The sequence below is a fragment of the Tamandua tetradactyla genome, chromosome 26, assembly GCF_023851605.1.
Source record: "Tamandua tetradactyla isolate mTamTet1 chromosome 26, mTamTet1.pri, whole genome shotgun sequence".
NCBI lineage: Eukaryota > Metazoa > Chordata > Mammalia > Pilosa > Myrmecophagidae > Tamandua > Tamandua tetradactyla.
Window position 1 is genome coordinate 10,648,880 of NC_135352.1, and position 12,012 is coordinate 10,660,891.

Genomic DNA, 12,012 nt, shown 5'->3' on the forward strand with positions numbered 1-12,012 from the left:
TTTCATGAATCTCCCTGGGAGGCATTTTCCTTCTTCATCTCCAAAGGTCGCTGGCTGGTGGACTCTGCTTCTCATGGCTATGTCGTTCTGCTCTGCTGTCTCTGAATCTCCCATTCTCCAAAATGTTTCCTCTTTTATAGGACCTCAGAAACTAATCAAGACCCACCTGAATGGGTGGAGACATGTCATCACCCAATCCAGTTTAACAACCAGTCTTGATTACATCACATCTCCAGGGAGATGATCTGATTACAGTTTCAAACATACAATGCTGACTAGGGATTAGAAGAAACAGCTGCCTTTACAAAATGGGATTAGGATTACAGCATGGCTTTTGTTCTATGTCCATAAAACATTTCAAACCAGCACAAACAATAAAGTACTCGATACCAATAAAAAAAGCACATTCTATAGTGCATTGTTCTGGCTTCTGTTCCATATATGCATAAAGTTTCTACTTAGATGGGACATAATTCAATTTAGAGGGGAAGCCCAAGCTTCAAGGGAAAAACCATCTCTTCCCTCTGAATCAAAGGTTGGTACTCAAGCAAGAAGGGCTGAAATTTAAGCTTTAATAATAATAAAAATGATAATAATAATACTAATTTATCCTAGCTTGTCAGTGTGATAGTTAAAGTCATGTGTCAGCTTGGCCTGGTGATGGTGTCCAGTTGTTTGGTCAAGTAAACACTGGCCTGACTGTTACTGTGAGGACATTTCATGGATTTAAATCATTAATCATTGGTGGCATCTGTGGCTGATTATATCTACAATCAACAAAGGAGATTGCCTCCAGCGATGAGAGAAGTCTCATCCAATTAGTGGGAGGCCTTCAAGGGAGAAGTGATGATTTTAGTAGTCAGAAGGAAGAATCGCCATCTCTTCTTCAGCCAGTAAGATGCTCCTGGGGAATTCATCAAACCTACACTGGAGTTCCCAGCTTGCAGCCTGCCCTATGGAACTCGGACTTGCCCACCTCCACAGTTACGTGAGCCAATTCCTAAAATAAGTCTCATACTATTTACACTGTATACATCAGTTCTGTTTTCCTGGAGAACCCCGACTAATACAATCGGCTTCTAAAATCATGTGGCCACTTATTGATATTTGCTTTAGGCAATGCAGGCACTAATCTTTCCGGCCCTGGCGGAGATATTTTAATTCCATAGGATAAATTGCCTACTTAGGGGCTGCATTGGGTATACGAGAAGCATTGCATTTACTAAATAGACCCACATTCCCTGTTTTATCCAATCTGGTAAAAGGATGAAAAGAAAGCAAAGAATACAATTTTGGAAAAGAGAAATTTTTGCTACATCTTGGAGAGGTCACTGACTCTCTCTGACCTTTGGCATTTCAGTCTCCTAAATTAAAGTCATAATGATATTTTATGACCTCCCTATAGTGGAGGTGATGAACATCAAGAGAGTTTGGCAACTATGGAAGCAAAAATGCACGTAAATTTATACTACAGGTATAGTTGCAATTCTAATTTAAAGTTTAAATAAAGTAGAGGGAGATTATACATACATTAATTGTTTCATTTATTCTTAATTTTCCTACTGCAGTGTTTGCATTTTCTAAATTAATTTAATCCTTATGGGACTAAATCCAGAATAAACAAGCAAATATAGATTAAATATTTGAATTATGGTAGGGTCCCACAGTTTGATAAAGGATTTCTTTAAATAGAGCACCATGTGGAACAAAAAACAATTCCGTTTAGAAAAGAAAGGCTAGCCAGAACTGACTTTTCAAGCACAGCTGTGGGATGTTTGCTTTCTAACATCCTAGTTTAGAGATTCATGTTCTCCCCAAGCTCAGTAGCAATTGTTATCTCAGTTATGCGTTTTTGAGTTCCCTAGAATCCTTCCACAATTCCCCTCCAGCTCCATCAGTGGTACTGCCATCTACTGCTGGTACCATTGTTTCCTGCTGGGGACAAAAGTACCCCATCAAGCCCCCGCTGCATACCACTTTGCCACTCTGGCTGCTGCGACAGTTACCTGCCAGGCGCAGACATATCCCAGTGAGAATCACCTAGATCCTAACACATCCTACAGGTATTTATTCTTGATGCTCCCTGGGCATCAAAGTCTTTCCCCAGGTACTATCCTTGTTCCTTGCCCAGGTACTATCCTTGTTCCTTGCCACATACAGCAATATGACATTGCCATATCAAAACTGTTTTTTTTGGTAGAGAAGGGGGAGCATGCCTCCTTTCCATTTAGATTTCAGTCTGTCAGCTGGATCTTGAAGCAGTGCTTGTATTCCAACATTATAGAAATATATTAGTAAAGCACAGTTATTTTTTTTCCTCCTCTTTATATTCAGACTCCCTCTCTCCATAGCACATAGACATATACGTCAACCAGTTGGGAGACAATCGAGATGACAGACACCACATTTTACTCAGTCATCCTTGCTCTCCGTTGGGTAAGTCTGTCTCCATGGGTCAAGCTCTGGTTGCCAGGCAACTTCTTCTTTCAGAATGAGAACCCTCCCAAGAGGGCCCTCAATCCACATGCAAACAGGCTTCTGGCAGCTGCTCCTACCAGTTCAACAGACATGCCCTGGCATGTCTGAGTGTCTCTCTTAGCTAAATTGAAATCCCCATTACATTAATTGAAGGGACCACAGATTATTCATTCTTTTTTTTTTTCTTTAGTGAGATATTTTTTCTTTTCTGATATATTAGATACATAATCAAAGAACAATATTATAATCCGTTGTCACTTATAAAACCATCCATGTTTATGTTCCAATCTCCTTACCTCCATTGCAAATACATTCTTTTTACATTTATCGAATGCAGAGAAGAATCTTGAAGGAATTAAATTGCTGTCCGCTGTAGAGCCTTATGAGCATATCTGTTGAAAATTATGCGCTAAGGCAGCAGATCTGAACAATATTTGTTAAGGACTTTAGAAGTTCCAGGCACTGTGCTAAGCATTCAGGCCAAAGGTGAATCCAATGTAATCCTCAACTTGTAGGAACTCAAAATTAATTGTACCTTAGCCGTAAATGTAAACATAACATAATGTGGTGTGTGCTACAGTAGATAATTTGAAAACCAAACAGAAGTCCATCCTTCCCAGAAGATGGACTTTGCTTTGTTGAGAAGGAATATCAAGCTACCAGCTGTGATCCTTAATGTGGTCTGGGATTTTCATTCGCGGAGGTCAGCCCTACCCTGTTATCCATACTCATGACTATATCGTGATAGCCACACAAACTGCCTTCCCTTTGGGATCAAATCTCCTAATTTTCAGAACAGGCCTGGTTATCCTAGTGATGAGAACTACTTGTCAGCACTGTTTCTACAAGCCACTATGCCCCATAGAACAAAGCAGTCACCTCTGAGGCATCTTAACCCACTGCTAGCCCAGCTTAGTCCCCCCTGATAGGTTAGGGAAGGTTTGCCAGGTTCTGTGAAGGCTGAATTGAGATTTAAATCCTTAATTTCCTGAAGACTGTTGGGGCAGGTACTGATGTAGCTTTTCAAATATTAGGTTGAAAATTATTTGAAGCGCTTTTAGCAATTCTAGAAAAAAAGGGAGACCATAAAGGAGCCCTTATTCCCCTGCGAACTCTCGGGATCTCAACTGGGTAACACTTACCCCATGGAAGATGGAAAGATGAGGAGTAGCACCAGGGGAATTCTCCTGAAGCATAACAGACAGCTTCAGACAAATGTCACAGTGCCTGACACAGCACAGCAGAGTGGAGCGCATTGGATAAATATATAGGAGTGAGCAGTGAGGGAGTGAATGCATACAAACATGGGGGAGGGAATGCGTTTCATGCCTGGGTCAGTTAAATGTTACTACTATCATGAATAACTTAAAAGAGAGAGACAACCTGGCTTCCATCAGAATTTGCCTTCCCTTGCTAAACCACCAAAAATCATCTATTACTGTGGAGAGAATGGTCTTCATTTAAAAACAACAACTTTCTTAAATGGCTTTCCAGGATGAGTCTGACCAAGTAGACCTCTCTATAAGAGGAGGTGATGGATGGAAATGGTTAGAACTGGGCCTTTGAACATAGACAAAACTTGATTTCTAGCACCAGAAGTTACAGGCTGTATGAATGAAATTAGGCAAGATTCTTAACATAGCTGAGCCTCAGTTTTTTCCATCTGTAGTATGGGACTGATAATGCTGATCTCATAATTCTGTTATGAAGATTAAGCCCAGCACAACACTTCACATATAGCTACAGTCGTATCTGCTTACACTGATTGCACTTGTCTCAGCCTTCCCTCTTGGACTGCTACATAAGCATTTCATTAAATCTCTTAGAACAAATGTTGGCAGCCTTTCCAAAAAGAAAGCTCAGAGACATCCTAGGATCTTCTCAACTCAAACTTGATATCCAATTGGTCATTAAGTCCATTTCCTTCCATATTATAAATTTCTCTTCTACTCCATCTCCTAGTCTCCACCTTTCTTTCCATTAACTAGATTAAGTCCTGATGATTCCCACTCAGTTATAACATTACTCTGCTTCCTAAATTCTCTACCCTCTCCCTCCACTGCATTGCCATAGTGCCTCGATGTCCAGAATTAATGTTAGAAATCCCAATTCTGAACTTGTCACCCTCCCACTTAATTGCCTCCAATGCTGAAGTTGATGACCTTATTTAAAAATTTCATCTCTGGTCGCCACATCAGCCTTATGTTTGAGTTTAACTCCAACTCAACTGCTATTTGCATCCTCAACACCAACATAAAAAGACCCTGCTCTTTCATTTCTCTGGGCATTTATAACACCCAGCTAAATCATAATCTTCAGAGAGTAGTTCTCTTTTCTGTTTTCTTGTACTGCTTTGTAAAATCATGATTGTAGTACCTTTAAATTCCCATTAAAACCATTAGCAAGCAGTTGCTGTATGACAGATGATGCTTTAGATGCTTTTATATATAAGTGACCTGAAACAATATTCTTTTATGATTATCTAATACTTATAGGTAAATAAACTAAGCTCCAAGAGGTTTAGTAATATGCTGAAGTTCACATAACACCTAAATGGCAAAATTGGCAGTAAACACATGATGCAAGATTCCAAGTCCTGTGTTCTTTTCACTAAAGTATAATTTCTTCACCAAAGTATAATCTCAGCTGCTCATGCTGCAGTTATTTATGTATTACTTTCCAGGACTAGAATGTGTTCTCTCAGAAGAATGAGATGTGTTCAAGTGAGATATATTTTATTCTTTGCATCATATTAGCCTAGTGTCATGCATATTACATGAACTTTGTAAATGTTTGTCAAATGAAAAATAGCTTTCTGTGAATGAATGGGCTTTGAATGACTCTTCCAGGGTCGATTTTGAAAGTGGTTATGGAGACAACACTCAAAATTGACTCTCAAACATTAGGTGGGCAGACAGTATGGTTCTGGCTATGTGGAAGAATGGACATTGGCTCCATTTAAAGGCCAAAAGGGGGATGTGGCTAAACCAATGACCATGTGGCAATGAGCAGTGTCTCCTGGGCCATATGTGATATTTGTGTCTTAGGTTGCAACCCTCTTTGGAAGTAGGGTAACTGTTTACATGTAGTCCCTTGGGAAGTCATGTATCGCTTGTCTGAAGCTTCCTTCATTTCCATTTTAACAGAAAATCTTTATCACATAGCTTCCACCCAACTAGTTATCTTTCCATCATCTCTTTCCGAAGATAGCAAGTGGAATAGAACCAGAGAAAAGCACTGTTTCTGCAGGAATGCTTTTCTATCTCAGCCAAAGCCTAGCTGCCAAAACAGCCTGTGCCTTCAGTGCCTCTATTTTTTTTTATTTGAAGAACAAAATCTGTGAAGCTCAGTGTCCCCAACAAAGATAATTAGTATTAGAGGTTGTGTGCATATGAAACCCTGCAAAAGCATGAGGTAATTCGGCATCTGCCAGAATAAGAAAAAGTATATTAGTCTCCTGACTTCTCTGCTTGAGCCTCGTGCCCTAAAGCAGCTGTCTGCTAACCTAGGCCCTGGCTGCACAGTGGGGGGCAGACATAGTTGACCGAAGTCCAGACAATTGGATGGAGCTGCCTCCATCAGTGTCTTCAAGGTCCAGCAACCACAGATAATTTCAAGGTCAGACAGTGGTTTTGCTGATTACTTCACTGTAAGCAGATTTTAAAAAAGATCTTGTAGATGCAGAGTTACCAGGTGTCTATTCCAAGGGAAGATTTCTCAGTGACTTTGCTTGATCTTAGTGAAAAAGTAAAAATTTTACAACACTTTCCATCAGCTGAAGAATCATCCTGCATATCTCCTATTTGCTCTACTCGTGCAGTTGCCTACAGGCAAATTGGAACCCATTCTGTAGAACAATTCTATGGCTGAGCTATTACAGAACACCTAATTAAATTAAGCCATAAGGCAGAAGGAAACTGTGCCATAACCTTCATAATCTGTGAAACCTTTAATTGTATGCCAAACATCAATTTCCTAAAACTGGGGACTGCAGCACATCACCAGGAGACCAAATCTCTAAAATGAACATTGCGATTGTTTACACTGCATGCAGGGAGGCTGAGCCAAAAAATAGAGGAGGGAGTAGAGCCAAAGAGCTGGCCATGTGAAGGAGAAGTGTACTGTAGACAATGACCTTGAAATCTGAATTAGCTCCTGCTAAGTGGTTGGAGCTAACTATCATTTCCATTTCTGAATCTGTAAAATTGTTTTCTTCCCTGGGAAAAAGAAACATCTGCTCTACCAGGCTAACTCAGTTCTGAGTGAGTTTGATCTCTTGTGTTTTGGTATACCTGAGTGAGCAAACGGGGCCATCTTCCTGGCAGCAGGGAAACCCTGTAATCCCACCTTTTGATGATATACACCCTCTACCAGCTTCTCTAGCAGAGCTCTTCACAAGAAGGGCAGCTCTAACCAAAGCTAGCAAGGTTGCTGAGCTTGGGAACATGGTCTCCTTCTCACTGCTGGACAAGCTAGCTTTCCTGTGCACAAAAACCCAACAAAGAAGTCACATTTGTTGAGCACCCACTATGTGCCAAAACATAGTGCTAAAGCTTGGACAGACAATAATTATCTTGTTTAATCTAGCCAACGAATTTGAAGCTCAGGGATATGAACTTGCCCAAGTTGTCCAAGTAAAGAGAAAGGATGCAAACCTAAGTCTTGCTGGTTTCAGAGCTCCTGCTCTTCTCACCTTAGTATTATTTGTTATTTGTTTTACCATAATGTAAACAAACTCTAGGCAAAGTCACACAGTACTAGTCAGCCTCCAGAACGAAATGTAGACATATGAGTATTAAGAAAGAACAGGAGGTCTCTACTTTTGAATTTTCTTTAGTGTCTTTAAAGTATGACTACCACCATGACCTAATAACAGCTGAAGAGTTGCCAGTTCCCCTTTATTGGCTGGGTGAGTGTGGGCCACCCAAGAGGAGTCATAGCTATATTAATAGTTTATTCGGAATCCTTTGGACTTTGATTTTGTAGGAAAAATAACCCCCTGGCTTCATCTTGGAGCACAGGTGTTCTGACTGCAGAACTTGTTCAAGAACAAGCTCCTGAGATTTTTGTGATTCAGCATATGGCTTGATGACCCAGTGCGTTTTAGGGGAGTTTGTGATGTCAGGAGAAAGGTGGTACCTGCTATACCAGGTGTTATGCATGATGCTGTCACGTTCTGGCATTATGGAATAGGTAGCTGAGGAAATTCAGACTGAGTCAGACAAGCACTGAGTTTGGCAGGGACTATAGGAAGCACAGTCAACTCAATGCCAGTGATGCCCCATTGTGCTGATATTTTCAAGAAGCTTGGCAATCATTTCCAATCTAACTGTCTTTCCTCTGAACTTTAAAGTTGCATAATTTTCCATTGACCACCAGGAAACTAACCAGAAAAGCTTAAATAACTACCAGGTTATAATCTTTTAATTATCAAGTGACTTCAATTTTGGGTCAATCTTAGGCACATGAGATTTAAAGAAACAAAACAAAACGTCACTTTCACATTTTAAATGGACAATTTGACACTTTTATTTTTCAAAAGTAAAGACGACGTTACTTCTAGACCAGGTAAACTATTGAGAAAAGGAGTTTTGCCTGGTAAAGGGCAGGGCCCTGCAGCTAGTTGTGCTGTACCTAACTGTGGAATGGAACCACCTAGAAAATGTCACTGACCACTCGATCTTACAAATCACATCTAATTAGAATAATAACTTGGATCATTCCCTGTCTTATAGAGCATGCTGGTTTCATATGATTTACTCAAGTAGTACATTTAAAAAATTTGACGAGGGACTGATATGGGCAAGGATCTCTTTGTCCTTTTCCAAGGTTTGGGCTTGGTTGCAATGCTCTGGTCAATTTGAAAGTCGTCTCTATATGACTGACCTGGTGAGCCATGCCCAGTTAAAAGGCTTTATTTACAGGCCCTTGCAAAGAAGTGGGAAGGCAGAGGTAGGATGGAAAGGAAGAGCTAATTTTAAGTCAGGGTCCATGGGTGAAGAAGGAGCCAAGACCAAGAGTAAGAGGTAGTTTTGGTTAATTCTCTATAACATTGACTTAAAGCCATGGACCTTTCCATCCCATGGACTCTGACCTTTGGTAATTTCGATCATGGTATAGCAAGCCTGTGTCCCCTCTCCTTGCTTCTGATTTTGTTTTAATAACTTGCTGGCTACTCTCTTTTGATCTTTTAAAATGTCCGTGATTTCCTGGACTCCTCACATGCTTGTCAATCTACTGAATGTTCAGAGTCTCTAACTAATGATTTATTCTGTAGACATTTTCCAGCAACTACCATTGTCCATGCACTCTGCTGGACACTGGATATAAACAAATTGGACAGTGTCTGAGCCCTCAAGGACTGCATGGTTTTTGAGGGAGGAATTCAGTTATCTAAAAGTTTTGAGGTAGGTGGAAAATGCTGTGCAGAAGAATGCATAACATGGTATAATATAGCAAATAGGGAACACCTAACACCTGGGAAAGGTGGAAATTTGTCAGGAAACAATTTTATGAGAAGTCAACTCGTAATGAGTAAAAAAGAAGTTTGTCAGAAGGATTAGTGGAGAAGGGAGTTCCAGTAAAAGCGATGATCTAGCACAAGTGCTGGATAACATAATCAGCACATCACTGTTTCCTAAGATATGTGGATGACTGCAGGTTGTATCCAAAATGATTTTAGGAGCTAGCATGAAATAATAATATTGACTCAAATAGTCCAAGTAACTTCCCTGTCAATTCTGTCTCAGTCCTGATTAATTCAAGGGATAAATCTTTCTGAGTTTCCCACATGTATTTTCTGCCTCTACAGCACTTGCTTATCTCCTTTTTTGTCAAAGAGACAAGAGGCCTTGGGCTCAGAGACTTTAGCAGGCAACAATGTCTTGTTGGAACTTTATAACATAGTTCCACTTTTTATTACCTTTATTTTTACAGTTTTATTTTGATCATGGCAACTGATTGCAGTTTTTTCATTCACAGCATTGATACAAAGTTTCATTTGAAATGACTTTATTTTAGTTAAAAATGCAGTCAATTTAAGAAAAACACGATGCTAAAAATAATACAGGTGGTACATGAATATATGGTAAAAATCATGAAGTTGGTATGTCCGTGACAAACACTGGTGTGGCGTAGTTGGAAAATCAAAAATCATAAGATGGGAGTGAATGATGAGTGTGGGAGATAAGCTCTAATAGTGTCGCAGAATCAAGACTGTGAAGGGTCTCCTATGTCAAGCCAAGGAAGAGTTAAACTTAACAAGGAGCCATGGAAAGGTTATAGCCAGGAGACTAAAAGGATAAGGTTTGCACATTAGAGAGAACCTTCTAGAAAGATGTAAAGTATGGCCCAGAGATGCTAAAGGAAGCAGATCAGTTAAGGTCTGCTGTTACATGGTCCTTGCCATCAGAGATTTGAGATCAGGTGAAAGATGAAGAGTACATGGTCATAGGTGGAAGCAATGGGCCTAGGAAGGAGGGGGCACACGGCGCTTGACATGTCACTGGTATGTATAATTGCCATTGTCATTTGTTAGATGTGGAGAGAGAAATAAAGAATATTGCTAAGATTCTGGCTTGGCCAGCAGGTGACAGGTAGCCTATGAACCAGGTGAGGGGATATTTCCCCTTGGTGGCTCCTTTGCCTTAAAACTGATGGGATTTTGACCCTGAGTAGAACCGTCAATTTCATAATTCTGCTTTAATAACTCTATAGCATGAGTCCAAAGTCATCCTTCTTACATTTGTTTCTAGAGATCTAACTCCCCAGGCAAACAGAGCAGAATCCAAAATGTAGGATGGAGTTAGCATCTTGTCAAACAAATAATGGAAAAGATTAATACTCCATGACTCTGTCCCAGAACTTCCCCAGGGACCTGCAAGTATCCAACCAGGACTTCCTGGTTATCGAAAAAAAAAAATTACTTTCAATCCCTATTTCAACCCAATAATTTCTGGATAATTTCTGTCCCAAGTATGTAGTTATATGGTCCTATGCCATCAGATCTTCGAAATCAGAGGAAGAGAAGAGAAGGAAAGAGGACTATAATCTAAGGAATTACTAAGAGAAATCTTTGTCTTGGAAGAAGGATATTCTGAAAGGAAGATGGAATCTTAGCAAAGCGACTCTTGTGTGAGGGTGGAATCATCTTCTAACTGGAAAGAACCTGATTACAGGGAATCTGGGGACTCTGAAAAAGTGGAAAGTGGCTCTCACACATGCCAAATCCATTCTCTTTGTTATTTTTCATGGTGGAGAGAGCCTAGGATCCAAGGGGATATTGTCTTTTTGGTTGCTCTATTGTCTGTGAAAATACTCACCCAAGAAGCACCCTCCTTTTGTTCAATGTCATAGCTTAAGAAAGATAAGAAGCACATTGCTGGCTCTCTGACAAAGAGGAAAAGTTCATTTTAGTCTCAGTTGTGAGAAATCCAGGGTCTCTAAATAACTACCCTAGCCTCTCTCTCTCTCTCTCTCTCTCTCTCTCTCTCTCTATATATATATATATATATATATATATATATATTATCATATAGAATAATTCTGCCCATCCACAAATCTGATAACTGACACCACGAGAGAAAGTCACCCACTGCCGTTGATGTAGGAAGAAGTTTTAAAGGATCGAATCCAAAATGCATGCATTATTATTTAAATGCATAAATTAGTAATTGCTTCAAGATCAGGATGAGAAAAATAATTGTTTTATGTTTGGGGTGAAAAGCAAGTAGAGCCTAGAGAATTACTGGAGAGATAAAAGAAGTGGGTGATGAATATCCGTAAGTAATGTGCTTTCTTACACCTGAGATTTCATCTGAGAAATGACTCCTCCAATTTTTCGCTATGTAGACCTTTGCTTGAATTGTACTTTTTGAAGAAAATGGAATATTTCTAAACATCCCGGCTGCAAACTAAGGCAAATGAATATGCCCAGATATCCTATCAGCTTAGGATCATTTTATCGTTTGTTTGTTTTACTAGGTGTTTGCAACTAAATTTCTAGGTGTATGAAAATTCTACAGAGTCATGTTTAAAAATTTCTGTGTAATTGTATTGAGGCATTAGAAATTAGAGAGTTGGTATAAAATGGTATGGCTACATATGAAGCTAACTGTACTTATGATGCCTTATAGAATACCTGACAGTAAGATGCAATTCAGTGATTATACTGTTCAACATAGAGTTGTTTTTAGAAAGAAATTTGATTACTGGTCCAAGATTGGATAAAGAATAAAATATGTTCATTTGGTCGTGTTGTGTACTATAAAATGTGCCATTTGGAACTGAGAAACCTATATTCCAAAACTTAAGAATCTGGAGGTGGGGAGAGCAAATGGAAGGCTCCATTTGAATATGACTCACTCCTTGCTAGTCATATTCTAGATTTCTCACATTCATTCAATTCTCACCACATCCTATCCCTCTAAAGTTTGTTATATCCCCAGGTCAGAGATCAGGAAATAGGCTTGGAAGAGGAAATTAATTGTCCAAATTCATGAAGTTCCTAAGTGGTAGGAACAGTACTTTGACTGC

At 39.6% G+C, this 12,012-nt stretch overlaps 1 pseudogene; it reads right to left on the bottom strand.

Annotated features, from left to right (window-relative positions):
• LOC143669618 (cap-specific mRNA (nucleoside-2'-O-)-methyltransferase 2-like) overlaps positions 1–7,661 on the bottom strand; it is a 33,673-nt pseudogene extending 26,012 nt beyond the window's left edge.
• Between the last annotated feature and the right edge of the window lie 4,351 nt (positions 7,662–12,012).